Raw genomic sequence first — 17,630 nt, 5'->3', positions numbered from 1 at the left:
GGCCCCAGAACATAACCTGTTGTTGGGCCCTGAAGCACCCTTACTAAGGAGTAAGCTTCATTGAACATAATGGAACTAAAGGGTAAACATGCATAGGATCGTGCTCTTGGTTTGGGTTTCTCTTAGGGAAGTTTATGAATGATTACAGCATCTGCAACATTGAAAAGCATAAGATTGACTTATCCAATTCTTGCCCTTAGGACTTTGCCCCCTTTTACTTTATAATAGCACTCCCCATTTATTTTTTTACCATAAACATTGCAGTCTACAGAACAGCTGCTCCAGTTGTGCTTGCAGGGAGTCAATATCACTAAAGTGTCAGTTGCTTCTGGTTCAGTCTTGACATTCATATTGACAGCCCAGCTGCTTGAGCCAGATACTCATAAGATCTTTTCTCTAGGAAGCTTTCGTTTTGATCAGTACACATACCTTTCAAAGCCCTGTATAGCAAAATTTAACTTTCAGTGTCCTGTATGGATTCCAGAAGAAGGAGGTGGGGAGAGAGATATTATACAATCTGGGGCAATGGGAAATGATTCAAGAATGCCGCATTCCGATTAAAGAAAAACAAGAGATTCAGATGAGCTTGATTTGTAAGGTCTTTAAAAGAAAAGCCAGAGAAAGGATGAATCCCATGGGAAACATCCTTGCATCTCCAGGCAGCTGGTTTGTGTGGGAATTCCATTGGGTTGGTCAAAATCTCCTGTCTGGAGTCAGTCAGGTGAAATTTAATAAGACCTAGTGTGAATAGGCCAGAAGTTATTCTGGCAAAAAGAGGGTTTTATGGTGAGTTAGCTGGCCCAATATACTAATACTAATACTAATACTAATACTAATACTAATACTAATAATTTGTACCCTGCCCAAAAACTCCCCTAAACAGGCCTGCCTTCAGATGTCTTCTAAAAGTCAGATAGTTGTTTTTTTTCTTTGACATCTGATGGGAGGGTGTTCCACAGGGTGGGCGCCACTCTGTCTGGTTCCCTGTAGCTTTTATTCTCGCAGGGAGGGAACCGCCAGAAGGCCCTCGGCACTGGACCTTAGTGTCTGGGCAGAACAATGGGGGTGGAGACACTCCTTCAGGTATACTGGGCCGAGGCTGTTTAGGGCTTTAAAGGTCAGCACCAACACTTTGAATTGTGCTCGGAAACGTACGTTTTAATGCACTCCTATACATCACATACACACACTAGCAATGCTTATTTAAAGGTTAGAGGCCTGTGGCAGAGCACTGCCCCACTGCTAAGGGAAAGAAAAGTATCACATGCACCACGACATGATGTAGTAGCATCCTGCTTTATGTTTCACCTGCCCAGAACTTCAGTGGTGGTAAACATGCAAAGAGACCCAGGTTCAATCCCAGGCATCTCCAGTTATAACTTGGACAGTTTAAGTTTTTGCAGAGCTGCTGCCGGACGGGGCAGATAATACTTAGCTAACTGAAAGGTCCTACTCGGTATAAGGGGTTTCCTATGTTTTCCTTAGTGGTTCAAATTCTAAGTAGATGTTTGCTGGGACAACCTTTTGCGCTGAATTTCACTTTTAAAAAAGCACGGCATTTAGAAGGAAGCAACCACTATCTCTAACAAGTCTAAGTACAGCCTTGCTACCAGGATAACTGTCCTGGGTTTTCCTACTTGCAGCACCACACAGAAGGAATATTAAGTTTTGGAGGTGCTGAGAGTTAGCAGAACCTTGTCTCAAGCTCATTAGCCTGAAATCCACCCTACAAGTGAGAAGTGGAAGGTATGAATACAAATGCAGGATATAAGTCTCTATATGTTGGCTGTAAGGTGCTATGGAGTAAATAGTACAAATTCTTATCTCAGCTGTTTTATTACAGTACCGCTGTGGTACAGTTACACTCAAGGTGAGGGATGGGCAGATCTGTCAGTTTCAGTTTGTTTCTCTCTCTCTCTCTTTCCTCTTAAAGCCAATTCTCCACATTTCCATTTCAGTTTGCAATTATTTCCTTAAGTTCTAATTTGATGCTTTAATTTAGGTTGTGAACTGCTTTGAGATTTTAAAATGGAGAGACACAGAGAGGGGAGATTTAACTAACTAACTTACTAAATCAATAAATAAGAGGGGAAAGGTTAGTGTGTAAAGGAACAGAGTGAAAAGCAGACATTCAGCATCTGCGTTGAATTCTCTAGTTTGCATCCTGAGTTGCCCTTCCATGAACAGAAGGACTCCTTCCCTTCACGGAAAAGACTCTGAGCCAACAGAGGCTTCCACTGGCAGGAGAGAGGCAATTTCCACTGATTTTTGCTTCTCTCCCTCCCCACCAGCCATTAGCACTACCTCCTACACTGTTCCAGAAGATCCTCCAAAGTAATAGAGCAGATTTTTCAGGGAGGAAGCTTCAGGGAGAAGGAGGAATCGAATAATATTGCTGCCGCCTCCCACTTATGCCAGAAGGAGCCCAAGCCATTATGTTTATAATTAAGGGTTACAAATGAATAGGAATTTTGGAAGTCTGCATCCAAGTATTGCTATCCATCTGGCAGACTTTAAAGTCACATTTCACCTCCTATTCAGAGTTTGTGATCTGCCAGAGAAACAGAAAAAAGAAAGATTGTAATTGGGCGATTAGAAGAACTAGCAAAAAGAAAAGCACATGTTTAGCCTAGAATTGAAACGGCACTGGGGGGGGGGGCATTGCTACACATATCCTTCTGAATCTAAGGCTCATGTTTGATACAGGATTGCAATGGAATGGTGCACTGGCGGACTGCAATGGAAACTTCCCACTCAAGGTCTGCCAGTGAAGCTCAGCCTGCCAGGGGACCCCTGATTGGCTGGTTCAAAACTGGGGTTTTGGCGGGCAGTCAGTGTAGCCAGCCAGGATGGATTTTAATGGCTGGCTGGCCCTGTGCACTGAGGCTGTCCAGGGATGGTGGCAGACCCACCACCCCCAAATAAAATAAGCAACCGTTTATTGACTGTGTTGATGTGATGCTATACTGCAGCACTGCACTAGTGGGGGAAACATTCTGCACCTTTAGAAGGCAGAGATAACAGGGAGAAACACTTTATATCGTTCTTTCTGCAGCTCTTGAATTTCTGTCTCTTCTTGAGATCTTTAAAGATACCAGAAAAAAGTCATCCTAATCTAATGGCCCCACTTTTTTTCTATAGAAAGCATTATAATATCAAAGCGCTGCAAGGAAACTAAAGGAACTGCTAAATATTTATTTAATAAAGCTTTATTTGGCTTTACTCTGTTACCATTGTGTTATTTCTTAGACCATGTAGGCAATAGAAAATGGTGGCAGAATAAGCAGTGCCATTTCAGACTATGGGTGGGGCAAGGCTGGCCCTACCATGAGGAAGGATGAGGCAGCTCCTTCAGGCAGCTAATGCTGAGGAGTGGGGAGCTGTGTGCCACATGGATTACTCTGCAGCTCCTAAGCTGTTCCACTGTCTTCAAATGCAGTGGAGGATGCTGTCCTGTTGCCAGTGTCAAAGTAAGATTCGGTCTGGCTGCATCTCCTATGTTTCTGGCCAAAAAATGCCCCAGGGCAGCGTTTGGGTAGGTGGTGCCATTCTTACATATTCTTGCAAAGGAAAAGAACAAATAGCTCACCAGGAAAAATATTTTAGGCCCAAAGGATTTTGTTACTTTGGAGCAAATAACATTTTCCCCCTACACTGTTGAAGTAGTGCAGTCCCTTGGGGCCCTACCATTTCATTCCTGTTTCATTGTGCTTCCTAAAAGAGGCTTTGGACATTTGAGATATCAAAGAACAGGGCCGTCTTAAGCATATCTGACGCCGTTGTGCAAAGCTCCCTCCAGCACACACACCCCTCTTTCCCAGAGTTGTCCACCTTTTATTAGGGAGGACATCGCTGCCGGAGGAGGAGGAGAAGGTGGGCAGCGGCTGGTGGGCAGCTCCTCCGGTGGGGAAGAGGCAGAGGCTGGACACGGCGCCTCCCGGTGGCCATGGCAGACAGAGGCTCCGGGTATGGTGCTGCTTCGGTGCAGCATGGCGGAGACAGGCAAGGGCAGCGAGCTGATTCTGGGAGGTGCGGCGTCCAGCCTCTGCCTCTTCCCTGGCTCCCTCCAGAACTTGGCACCCTGGCTCCCTGTGCCACTAGCCTCTATGGGTAAGACGCCTCTGTACAAAAGCATAACACATTTGCACATTGTAGCCATAGCTGTGCACATTACGTTTCTACACTGTTTACCTGCTTATGGAATGCTTTTCCCAGGGAGGCTCGTCTGGAGTTTTCAAAAAATACCTTTAGGCCAAAAATATTCCTTTTGTCTTAGAGCTTTGGCTGATTAAACAATCTATGAACTTGGGGGGGGGGTATTGTTTTGCATTTTTGTGTTTTTCATTGTAAACTGCCCTATGGTCCTTGGATAAAGGGTGGTATAGAACATTAATAAGTAATAATAATAGTAACCCATGACTAATTGACTGGCTGCTTTTAAGTATTTGCACATAATTCAGCTTTCGTGTGGCATATAAATTGCCTGAAAAACATTTAAAGTTTATCATAAATAATGATGCCTTTCCTTCGGTGTGCTAAACACTTACTTATTTTTCTTTGTGCAAATGGCAGCCAATTCTTTTAGATTTTTGTTTGGCTCGTGTCTGCATCACAACTTGACATATTACAAAAATGCTTAAATATTAATGCTTTCCCTCTAGTCTTATCATTTCCCCTACTAGAAAATGAAGCTGAATCAGAACTGAATATCATTCTTTAAATTCCTATGGGAATAATAAAGCTTCTGGGAAAATACTCTGCATGGGCTGTTTAAGCTCAAATGAAGCAAAGAGGAGGTGTTGAATTCTGTAGGGTACAAATCTACTTGAAACATTTCAAACCCTCAAAAGTGAAAGGGAGGGAAGTGAATTTCTTTCTTTCTTCAGAATAACCATTCCATTTCTATTTTAAAGTGGGGCTGTCTTAAATGTCATAGGAACTAAGCTACTAATCTTACCTTTGCTCCCCAACCCTCGCCTGAAGCTTAGTTGGTGCTGGTGGCCAGGATGGCTTTTTACCTGGTTATGCTAGTGCCCTAGCTGTTGCTCTGCCTGGAGACGTCTCACCTTATTTCAGCTATCTGGACACACTAGGCTGGACTACTGTAACATGCTCTGTATAGAGATGCCCTTAGGATTAGTTCAGATGCTACAGCTGGTTCAGAATGCAGCTGCCTTCATTTAAGCAGAGGTTGGATGGCCATCAGTCTTGGATGCTTTAGTTGAGATTCCTGCATTGCAGGGGCTTGGACTGGATGCCCCTGGAACTCCTTCCAACTCTATGATTCTAATAATAATAATAATAATAATAATAATAATAATAATAATAATAATAATAATAATTCTAAGATGTGGGTCAGGCACATCTGACACCTATATTATGCCAACTGCATTGTGTGTCTGTTTTTAAGTAGCTGTTTCACCTTAAGTGTGTAAACATTTGAGAAATAATTGCTGTGGGTTAAACCACAGAGCCTAGGACTTGCCGATCAGAAGGTTGGCGGTTCGAATCCCCGCGATGGGGTGAGCTCCTGTTTCTCAGTCCCTGCTCTTGCCAACCTAGCAGTTTGAAAGCACGTCAAAGTGCAAGTAGATAAATAGGTACCGCTCCGGTGGGAAGGTAAACGGCGTTTCCGTGCGCTGCTCTGGTTCGCCAGAAACGGCTTAGTCATGCTGGCCACATGACCCGGAAGCTGTACGCCGGCTCCCTCGGCCAATAAAGTGAGATGAGTGCCACAACCCCAGAGTCGGCCACGACTGGACCTAAAGGTCAGGGGTCCCTTTACCTTTTAACCTTTTAAAATGGGTACAGTTGCATAACCCCCCTCCAATCCATAATGGATACTGATGTGTGAGCTTGAAAATGTACATCTCATTTTTCCTGTGACAATTTTAGATACTCAGGTCGACAGATAACTAACACAGAAACACCCGCCCACCACTGTGCTGAGACCTGAAGACTGAAGTTTTCAGTCACACGAATCTTGGTACAGACTTCCTGCAAAAAGGAATTAGCCTTTGCAGAGGTCTGGCTTCAATAATGTACTCTTGAGTAGCATGACTGCTTCTAGCACTGCTGAGTTAAAGGCTGTTTTAAAACGTTTTTGATTATGATGATAATATTGTACATTGCACAATACATCCGGCTTTAGAAAAGACAACTGCCCTGTGTTTAGGTGAAGCCTACAGAATTACTGGCTGCTGTTCAGTTCTGTGATATCACCAATGTTACTCTTTGATAGTTTTGGTGGGCTCTCTGTCCCAGCCAATCTGAGTCCGGATCCCACAAACCACACTGGATGCCCCAAAGTATTACAGTGCTTGTAGAATAGCAACACCAATTTATTAGAAGTTCATTTCATTCTCCTGTACATGTACAATTCTGGCATGTTGCAATAATATCAGGTTTTTCATTCATGTTGGGCATCGGATTAAAGCATCTCCCACATTCCAGATATATGGAGATGATGGCCAGAACCTCAAGCACACATAATTTTGGCTTTACAGAGAAACTTTGATCCCTACCAGCTGACTTGTCATTTTATTATTATTATTATTTCAACTGTGTTTTCAGTTGGGATCCATTAGCCCCTGAATGCTGGCATGGCCAGTTCAGGGAGAGATTTTATATCTACAGTGCAAATATTTAGGCCTCTCGTGGGGATGTGATTTTTAGTGGTGGAGTCCTATTACAAGTTCTTGACAGTTACTGCGTTAAAAAAATAAAATAGCAGCCCTGCAGTGGCCTATTAGATTACTTTTGATCAGCATAATCCAGCAAGGGAGGCTGAAGGGAGCAAAATCAATGGTTGCTCAAGCTTTTATCTTCCACTTGTACTTAAAAAAAAGAGGAAGAACTTTTGTGTGGTGTATCAAATGAAGGATGCATAGGGTATGAATGGTTGGCTCTGATATTAGTGGTATGTGGATTTGGAGGGCAATGGTGAGGAGAATCGTCCTTATGATATGCCTCATTTGTCATTAATAATTTATGTCAGCTGCAGTGGTTGATTTTATTAACTCTCCTATCCTATGTTTGTGATGTATAATTCACGGCTTTCAAAGTATTTTGAGGGTCTTGCTATGTGCCACAAATGCAGTATATGCTCCGTCTAATGTGCAGGAAGATTAGAGGCGTGAGCTATTGTTGAGGCCACAGCCTCTGGTTTAAAGATGAAGCTGAGATAATACGACCATTTTCAAGGGATGACTAACCTGTGGCACTGCAGATGTTGTTGAACTTCGTCAGGCCCAGCCTTAAATCCTAAGGTTGCCTTAAATCCTCAATTTTGAAATTGGATTAAGGCTGCATTCCTGCTACCCACTTTGTATGTGTAGATCAGCCTTTCCCAACCTGGTGCCCTTCAGATGTTGTTGGACTACAACTCCCATCAACCCTGAGCACTGTCTGTGCTGGTGGGGGATGATAGGAGTTGTGGTCCTGCTGCATCTAGAGGGTACTCAGTTGTGAAAAGCTGGTGCCAATTTTTGCTTCTCATCTGTACCGTGAACTTTCTGCCATCTTTCTCTTCTTTCAGACCACCCAAAATGTTTAATCTATCCCTTCCTAGAACTATGAATCACCTCCTCACCTTCTCTGCCACTTTTCTTCCTCTGCTGCTATTATCTATATTTCTTGATGGCATAAGTGCAAGAGGATGTGTCACCATCCTTCACGCTAGTTAACACTGCTAGATAGCAAAATTGTCACTGCTTGCTGCCTCTTGCTGTTGTTGTTTTTCTGGTTAATGATGACTGCTATTGTAGCATCTTGTTAGGTATGATTATCAAGCCACAATTATAACTATAAATTAGAGGCCCTCTGATTCAGGAATCAGGATATTTCACCATAATCTCCTATGCATTAGGAGAGAAAAGAAGTGCCATCACACTGTATTGGAGAATAGTGACTATGTCAGGTAACAGCATCACTAATTGCACAGTAACTACATCATGTATTACTATTACTAATACCGTTGCTATTACTATGATTTAATCCCATCCTTCCTCTGCAAAACAAAGTGGTAAAGCAGAACAATTAAAAATAAAAGCATATTTAAAACAATTAAAGACTTCTAAAAGCATGTAAGACAGTCACATATCCACACAGTTAATAATTCCAAGGTTGCCAGGAACAGTATATTTAAAACAGGAATGTTTTTAAATTCTTCCTGAAAAGTAATAAGTGAGTCAGCCACACATCATCAGGGAGGACACTACAAATATGGAACTGCCACCAAGAAGGCCATGCCAGCACCATGGCTAATGAAGTAATATGAGAACTGCTTCCTCCTTAAACCAGTGTCTCCTGAATCTAACCATGGTGCGATTCCTGTAATTGGCTACAGTCACCAGAGGGGGCGGGGCAATGTGATATATGAGAGCTGATAACTGCTTAGTGTTTGATTGACTTTAACTCTGCCTTGTAGTTGCATCTCCAAACTTCCTTGGCAGCCAGACAAGGGAGTATTCAGAGGTCTAGCATGAATATGGTCCCTGGATTAGTCCTTGGTGTATCTCCAGTTAAAGGGGTCTTGGGTAGCAGTGCTGTTGAATGTATATGCTTGAGATCTTGAAGAGCCATTGCTGTTCAGGGTAGAAAATACCAGAGCTGAAAAGCAGGAATGGTGGGTTTGAGTGCTGGCAAGTGGAGAGAAACCCAAGCAATTTAGGAAATGAGTTTTTGGTCCGGAAACTTACCTGGGCTTGTTCATTTCTCAGAAACAGTTTTATGCCACGTCAAGCATATAACTTTTCTTAGAAAGATGTAGTATGGGTCTTTGTGGGTGGAGGGGGGCATAGAAGCTCAGTACTAGACTGTTGCTTAAAACTATGCCGCTTCTTGAGATAGCAAGAAACTTGAAACTCTTTTGAAAAGAAAAGAAAAGAAATCACAGCTGCTTTTTAACATGAAAATTCTCCCTGCTAAATATCACCAAATCAGCTCAAAATTAAAATTGGTGGAACCAGATTCAGCTCAGCACAAGGCAATCCCGGATGAACTTAATGCATGGTTAGACTTGGCATAAGGTAGCATTTGTTGAACATGCCTCCATGTTTAAGATGTTTAAAGGCTATCTGGAATTTTGGAATATACTCAGCTGTGCTTTGTTTTTTTGTTTTTTTTAAGTAGTTGTGCGTATGTGTCTATAAGCAATTTTAATCATCTGAAGCTGTACTGGAAAAAACAACATCATTGTGGCTTGTGAGAAAGTATTCAGATCAGAGCCAGGAATAAATAAAGATATAGCCAAAAACAAAGAGAACACTTTGGGGTCTCTTAGAGCAACAGCAGAGAAAGAAAGTGACTTCTTACTTCCCCCTAATAAACAGCGCCAAAATAACGCTTGAAACTCTGAAAAACAATTCTGCACAGATTGTAGCATCTTTTTATTTTCTACAGTTTTATCATTCTTGGAAGAAGGCCTGTGGAGACAACAGATCAACCTGTAGGTATTTGAATGCATCATTGACAGATGAAACCTTGGAGGGACAGGAATTTATTGGTAATGTTTGCAGCAGAATCAGCTTCTCTGTATGGTACCATTTGGCACAGAACACACACATACACGTGTGTGTGTGTGTGTGTGTGTGTGTGTGTAGCTGATGTCTTTAAAGAAACATGAGAATTTTGCAGGAAGCTTAGCTTCAGTATTTGCTTGCTGTATTTTATTAGATGTGGCCTGAGTGAGGAAAATGCAGATTCAGTGCAGAAGTGTTCAAGTGCATTATTACACTACAGAAGTAACATATCTTGTTTTATGAAAACACTTCAGACAAATATTTTTTGTAAGTGACCTGCCTGCTACTCTTGCTTTCTATTATTTAAAACATTTGGAAGCAGTAACCTTTTGCCAGGGAGTGACTTGTTCCTGGAAAGAATACAAAATTTACTATCTGCTTATCCTGGTCTTTGGGCTTGCGTTCCATTTTTTTTCCCTTTCAATTACTTGTGCCTCTAGACCATAAATAGAATTATTTTAAAGAGCTCAGGGCTCCGCCTGACAACCTGTTTATTCAGCATTCAAACTGAAAGCTCTGGCGTGTGTTTGAATCGCTCCCGCAAAATACTGACATTCCTGAGGATTAGCCCCATTGCACTGTAAAATATCCTCCCACAAATCTAGGCTGGAGCACAAAAAACAATGTGTTGATCCATTTCAGTCATGATAAATGGACAGGTGATCATCCACAAACACTCTGACACATTGTTCTGACTGACAGCCCAGTTAAGTGCTTCCACTGCATAGAACCTTCAACACTGCAGAGATGACTACCTCATGTCAATTGGTAGAGCTCCCTCTGGTGGATTATGTAGAGTTAAACCTGCAATTTCGCCCTGTAGTCCGGCCATAAGAAGAGATTGGAAAGCAAAGAAAATTTTAGGAAATCTGTTTTAAGATGGTGATAACCTTACAATGACTTGACCAGACCTGTGCCATTAATTGGCAGAATAGGATTTAAAAATAAAAAAAGCTCAGCCTGGATTGCTTTTTCATGTAATTAAGAAATTTCATGTAGAGAAATTGAAGGAATCAGACAGGGAAGGGCTGGGTAAGAGAACAGTGAAGTGACAGCTAAGGGGGGCAATGTTTTTGACATGATTAGGGCAGGATCAAATTTCATTTGGGAATGAAATGCGTTATTAGGAAATGATACGAACATATACTCTCCCACCTAGATGCTGTTTATGTCCCAGCAGTGTGGGAATTTTTCCTTAGTGCAGTTTGTTTTAGTTAGTCAAGAGGCATAAGAAGAATAGATGCGTTGCATAGTGGATAATGTTGTAGGAATATGATAATCAAAGCACTGCAAAAATCTAAGAGAGATTTGCGACTGAAAAGCAGTTAAAGATAGGAGTGTGGATCTTACAAAATGTAATCTGTTTGCCTTCCGGTGCCATAGTTATTCCCCACCCTCTCTAGAAATAGTGTAGCTTTGCTACACTGACACATCTGTTGGGAAATGGATGTGTTGTTGTTTTTCAAAAAAGAATACCTTAAAACTACATTTTGTCAAGTACACTGGAATTCCCTAAAGTATCTCAGTAAAGGTTGCAAACAGCAAAAACTGCTTTGCCAGCTATGCCACTTAAATGCAATGGCTTGCTTTTCACATTTGCTTTTCACACTTCTGAATGGCACATGCATAAACTGGTACATTCTTAAGTCATTGTGCTCCTTTGTTGTGTTAAAACAACAGGCCATGGTTGCAATCCAGCACACAGTTAATTATGCCTAGCCCTATTGACATGAGAGGAAGTTGTATGCATAACTATAGCCTTTATTTGCAGGCTAAAGTTGTGGTTGTAAATAAGCGTCCTGTGTCTCTAATTACCCTCTTTGTTTCCATTGCATGGGGATGGGTGGGGGCTTCCTCCTCATTGGCCTGCAATGTCTAAGCTACTTTGCCAACCACTATCTTACCTAGTTAGTTGTGTGAGATGGCTTCCTAGGGCACAGCCTTGGACTGGACCTGCAAGAGAGCCTTTTTCATCTGGGTTTCTCCTAAGAGTCTCACCCATGTCCTACTGCCTAGTTTCACACACAGAGCAGGCCAACTCTGCATGGTATTGAACAACTTCTGCATCCTTCTACTCTACATCCATTCCTATAAGAATTACTCCAAAAAAATCCTACTTATTTTCTCCATAAGAAAGCAACCATCAAATAAAGGGAGTGGTGCCCTAGCACTTATGCCATCCTTGAAGGCGACAGGTTGGCCATTTGTAGCAGCTTTTCCTTTTTAGTCCCTGACCCAGGAAGCTGATGCAAACTGATGAAATACAGTCAGGCTAGCTGCCATTTTGAGTGCAAATCCAATTGAGGTGTCCAGTTCTATGTCTAGTTGAGCACGGTTAGATCAGTTTCCTTGCTCAAAATTAGTTCAAAATCTGTTCTCTTTCATTTAGGACAATAGAGCATTTACCCAGATAACCAACTCAGTTCACACACACACCCCCAAAGAAATAGTATGTGCTCTGCAGATGTGTACAAATAATTACTTTGGGTACAGTTAATTATCACTGGGCAAAAAGACATATGCCGAAGCTTTAGATCTGAAATGGCCATTACTACCACTGCTAATTATGCTGCAGTCCTTAGAATTGCTACTCATTCCCACCAATAAGCCCAGTTGCATTATCCCCAGCTGTGGACGAGAGCAATCAATCTAATTTCCTGGAAAAAAATATGGCAAGCAGGGGATGTGCTAACTCTTAAATTTCAGTGTCCCTATTACTCCAAGTTTCTAACAGCTGATTGGGTATTGTGAGGAGCAATCTGTCTCTAAATGCTAATGGGCCCATGCTTGTAGTATAAAATGCAGGTATGGCTTTTTTGGTATATATAAAATACAACAACCTGGGATGTTCAGAGATCTTCATACCACCACACAAAGAATGATTTGTAATCTATTTTCTAGTGCATTCATTAGTACAATGTTGTGTTCTATGTGAAACCATATTTTCTTATTATTTTGCTGAGAAACCATTTCAGCATTCCTGTACAGGTGTTGCTCTGGTTCATTTGACATCTTGAGTTTTAATAAGAGATCATAGGGAATGAAAGATTATGCACAATGCTGGCAAGTTGTTTGCTTCTACTGTGCAATTTCCTGGGAAGCAAATTAAATGTTTGTTTTAAAATGTAAAAGGCACTGTATCTTTTTTATTGTTGCTGTTGTTCTATTCATTGTTGTCAATTAGGTGTGATGAACAGTCCAAAGAGAAAATAATTTAATCATCATCAATCTAGCTTGGGCTACTGCTTTTGTTGATACTTCCTTCATGGAGAAGTTGAAATACAGAATTGGAAATACAGCTTTGTGGTAATTGCTGTCACATTGACTGGGGACTATTATTTTTGCCCAACAGTAGAAGTGGCTGAAATAAGACCAACTTAGAGAGCTGGAAATTGAGAGGCTGAAATTTTAGTCCTATTATCTTATTATTTGCTTGTAAGACTGTGTTGGCAATTGAAAGCAGGCCCTGGCTATGCTACTGGTGTCATCCCAGGTACTGGGTGGTGCTGTGGTTTAAACCACTGAGCCTTTGGGGCTTGCTGGTCAGAAGGAGGTTTGAATCCACATGATGGGGTGAGCTCCCGTTGCTCTAGCCCAGCTTCAGCCAACCTAGCAGTTTGAAAGGAAACCAGTGCAAGTAGATAAGTAGGTACCACTATTTATGAACGCTCTGGCTTCTGTCATGATGTTTTGTTGTGCAAGAAGCGGTTTAGTCATGCTGGCCACATGACTCAGCAAGCTGTTTGTGGACAAACACCAGCTCCCTTGGCCTGAAGCGAGATGAGCGGCGCACCCCATGGTCACCTTTGACTGGACTTAACCATCCAGGGTTCCTTAACCTTTACAGGTGTAATCTCTGACATCTGTGTATCTAGCATGTGCATCTTCAGGTGAGTGCTTAGGTGTTCATGCAGTCATCTGTTCTGTACACACAGACACTAATTGGGCAGGACAAGGAGCCCTGCTTTCCATGTGGTAGTCCATATGCAAGGTGCATGTGAATGCATCTTTCTTTACAAAAGACAAACCTAAGAAGCTGGCATACAGATCTTGGAAACCTAAGCTAGGTAATAAATGTATAGGGGACAGTATAGGTCAATGGTGGCTACTGTTGCCTCCCATAGCTCTTATAATATCTTAAAATCAAAGCTTAAAACCAAACCCTGAGGCCTCTTAAGAAGTCCCCACTTGAGTGTCTTGCCTGATCCTACCTTGCCCATCTGTACAAGAGCATCTGCCTGGTGAAGAGTGCCAGTAAGTCATATTTTCCAGAGGCCGTGGAGGAGGACTGGAAAAAATTTAAGGACTATTTACAAAAGTATTGTAAATTGTATGAATGTTAAGAAAGATGTAAGATTAATAACAATAGGGTTCCATTAAACTAGTTAAAGGGAATACGAAGATAAATGGGAAAAATTGGATAAGATAAATTTTGGATAAACATGAAGTTAAAGTTTAAGTTTTTAAGGTTTGGGTAAAATTATCTGAAATTAGGGATATAATATTGGGAAACTTTGTTATAAGAGTTGATACAAGGTAACAATTTGCTGGGTAAAGCTTGAGAAATTTGGAATGCAGAATGTGAGGAAGTCCAAAGAAGTCACATGTGAGATGTGAGGAAGTCCAAAGAAGTGAAGAAAATGTGTTATTGTAAAAGTATATGCTATTTTGCCTGTTTTTTATAATCTAATGAAAAAACCCTTAATAAATATTTATTTTAAAAAAAGTAAGTCATATTTTCCACCCTGTAATTAAAGCTTAATTTTGTCTTGCTTCTTTCCCATACTCTGTGCATTAGTATAGAGACAACTGAAACCACAAGTCATTCCCTCCAGCTATTTCCTTCTTATTGTTGCCTGCCCTTTAGCAGGTTTCCGTAGCACAACCTCAGTTTCCTGTGCATCAATGAAGCTGTTACCCCCAGTACCAGGTGTTCCGTTGTCCTTTGTAATATTGTCTCCCTTTTGTAATATTGTCTCCCTTCCCCCTCAGGAGCTCTCTCAGGTTTGCGAGTCTCTGTAGCTTCCACAGCCACCTTGGTGTATTCTGAGATCTGCGACTGCTGTCCTTGCACCTCTGGGCCAGAATCAGTATCCAAATGAGAGATTGGAATCAATCTTACAGCTCCAGTGACACAACATGGCTTCTGTGTGTCACCTTCCTCCAGGGGTTCATCTCCTGCAATGGACAATCTTCCTCCTCCACTCTGCCCTGTCAAGAAGTTCCTAATGTTGCCTAGTACCTCGAAGTGTAGATAGGCTTCCTGAGAAGAGACAAACCAGGGACTTAAGGGGATCCTCCCCCCCCCCCATCCACACAAATCAGCAACCCACTATAAGCCCTAATTTGGTGGGCAGCCAGCCTCTGAAAAGAGCAGTGTGTTGCTGTTTGCAAGAGGGCTATATCTACAGATGGAAGAGAAACAAAAGAAATCTGATCTTGCCAGTGTTAGCCGACTTTGAATGCCAACATCTGAATCACCCCTTGAATGTGCAAAAGAAATGTGTGGTGAAAGTGGTCACGGTGAAATGTGAAGCAAATCAGAGGTCAAAGTGACTTGAAGACTTCTTTCCTAATCTACTCTGTCATGTAAACACTCAAGAACCCACTCAGTTTTTTGAAGGATAGTTTATTTCATTTTATATCATATGCTGCAAAAATTAACTGAGCTCAACAGTCTTGGTTCTCAAAAGCCTTTTCAGCACTGGAAGAGAAAAGAGAAATGGGTGTTTTAAAAATCTCTTGAATATCATCTTTTTCTCACATTGTCAGCTAGCAAAATGTCAGCTGAAAGTAAAGTCTAAATGTGGAATCAAGGCTTTCAGACTCTCTGTATCTGATTTCAGTCACATGCTCTCTTAGTGTGCCAGCACATCATTTTGTGTAAATGGACAAGGGTCTGGTCTGTACTCAAACTGAAGGCTGCCAAGAATAAACAGATGCTGTAGGATGCAGACATGTTTTTTTTCACTCTGACTCAGTGTGATATCAATGCCTGGCATGATACTAGTAGGCACCAATATATTTATAGATCCAATATATTTATTTCCAGTGCAGAGTTTGGTGTGATCCTCTTTGCACGTATGGAGCTCCTGCACATGTAAAAGCTTCTTTATTGACTACAGTGTCCAGGATAGCTCCATCCTCTATAATGGGGGTGCACACTGGTGTCCCTAAATTACTGAGCTACTGGATCCACATGAATGACTGGTCAGTCTGGTGCAGTGCTTGGAGTGGGATGCTGGGGAAACCAAGGTTCAAATCTCCACTCTGCCATGAAGTTCACTAGATGCCTCAGCCTAACATTCTTCACAGAAAAAGGCTTTTTGTAAGGATAACGTGGAGATAACCATGTACAGCACCTTGAGGTCTTTCAAGTCAATAATAAATAGCAATTAAATGATTGTGTGCCATGAACTGGGAATATAGCCCCTGCTAACTCAAGTCACATGTAACTGACATAAACTTTACATAATCATTATCAACACTAGAGGTGCCAAACTGTTTTGGTACATAACAACCCCCCACCCCAAAAAAAGTATCCTAGAAATATTTTATGAGTGTACTACCATTAAAAAAGATGGGATTCATGTTTATTGTGAGGCTTTGATTCTACGGAGACAAGGAACAAAGAACAAATATGCATGTGTGTGGATTAAAAAATAAAGCCAAACAAACAGTGGCATGTAATGTGGTCTTAGTTGATTGAAAAAGAACATAATACACATCCTCAATAGATAGGATTTATAGGAATTTGGTTAATGGGATTTCCTCCTGCAGATGGAATTGTATCTTGCTGCTGTGCCTTCTACAAAATATTACCATATGTACTGCTTTCAGAAGTGAGATCACTGAGTGAGTGAGTGAATGAATGAATAAGAATTGATTGGATTATAGGTACAAAAACCATTTAAATTCTGACTCAGTTGGCCAGTGTTATCTCAAGTGAGGAAAGGCAGTCCACATTATCGGCTCCATTGGTTAGAGTATTGTCAAAGTTAAAAGAAAAGATCTTCAAAAGTATTTTTGCTGAGTACCTGCTTTATCAAATGCCCTTAAATGTTAGAAAAAGTTATATGTTTAGCTCTTCTTAGCAGTTCTTCACACTATTTAGCAGTGTGAAGTGGTACATTCTGATATAGGTGTGGTGGTACCTACCCTTTGGAATTCCCTCCCCTTGAATATTAGATGGACTGCTGTCTTTTCAGCACCTATTGAATATCTTCCTCTTCCAGCAATCCTTTCCCAATCTGTATCTGTATTGGAAATGTTTTTAAGTTGTTTCATTGTTTTATCATTTTCACAATGCCCTGAACTCCTTTGGAAATAAAGGTAATATATAAAATCATACACACACACACACACACACAGAGAGAGAGAGAGAGAGAGAGAGAGAGAGAGAGAGAGAGTCCCATAACAAACTGAAAATTTATTGATCATTTTCTGATAAAATTTCTGAGATAGTTCCCCCCCCACACACACACACTCCTAGAAAAAGGTGACTGCAGAACTCTCTCTGAATAATGTCTGCTATGTTTTCATAGCAGTGTGAGGAGACAATGTATTATTTAGCAGTACTGAAGATAAAGGTATATGGGTTAGACCTAGGAATGAGTTAAGTTTTGTCCTATGGTAAATGAAACATGAGGTGAAACTGTATTTGATTAGACCTCAGAACTCTGTGAAGGTTATATTGTATGAAGGCCTGAATGCTAGCAGAAGCCGTGGTTACAGTTGCTAAGGAAGGAAACACCTTTGGCAGCTAGTAGTACTGAAAGTGAATGTCCCTGGTATTTATACTTATCAGGGGCATTAGAAAGGTTTAATCTGATTGGTGTTCTGAGAATCGCTTTTAAAACCCCTATTGATCCTTGAATAAAGGTCAGTAGAAGGGGGAACTGCAAGGTGGCCAGAGGCAGTGGTCAGTAAAGACTAGAAAACTAGAAGAAGTTATTTTAAGAGCCTTTTGGAGCTGGGGTCATGGAGAGAAGGGCCTGAGGACGGAAGACAGAAAGTTAAAGAAAACAGGAAGAGATAGGCAACAGAAAGAATAGTGTTCAAAAGCACAAGGCTGAGACAGAGAAGAAGACTCGGGCCTGAAGAACATCT

General features: G+C 41.4%; 1 protein-coding gene across 2 annotated transcripts in view; it reads left to right on the top strand.

The window, feature by feature from the left end:
* The window catches only part of DMD (dystrophin), a 1,007,479-nt gene that overhangs the window by 54,207 nt on the left and 935,642 nt on the right, over positions 1–17,630 (top strand). The window lies entirely within an intron of this gene.

The sequence above is a fragment of the Podarcis melisellensis genome (genome assembly GCF_964234715.1).
Source record: "Podarcis melisellensis genome assembly, chromosome: 4".
In the NCBI taxonomy this organism is placed as follows: Eukaryota; Metazoa; Chordata; class Lepidosauria; order Squamata; family Lacertidae; genus Podarcis; species Podarcis melisellensis.
This window is presented reverse-complemented; position numbering and strand designations above follow the sequence as displayed.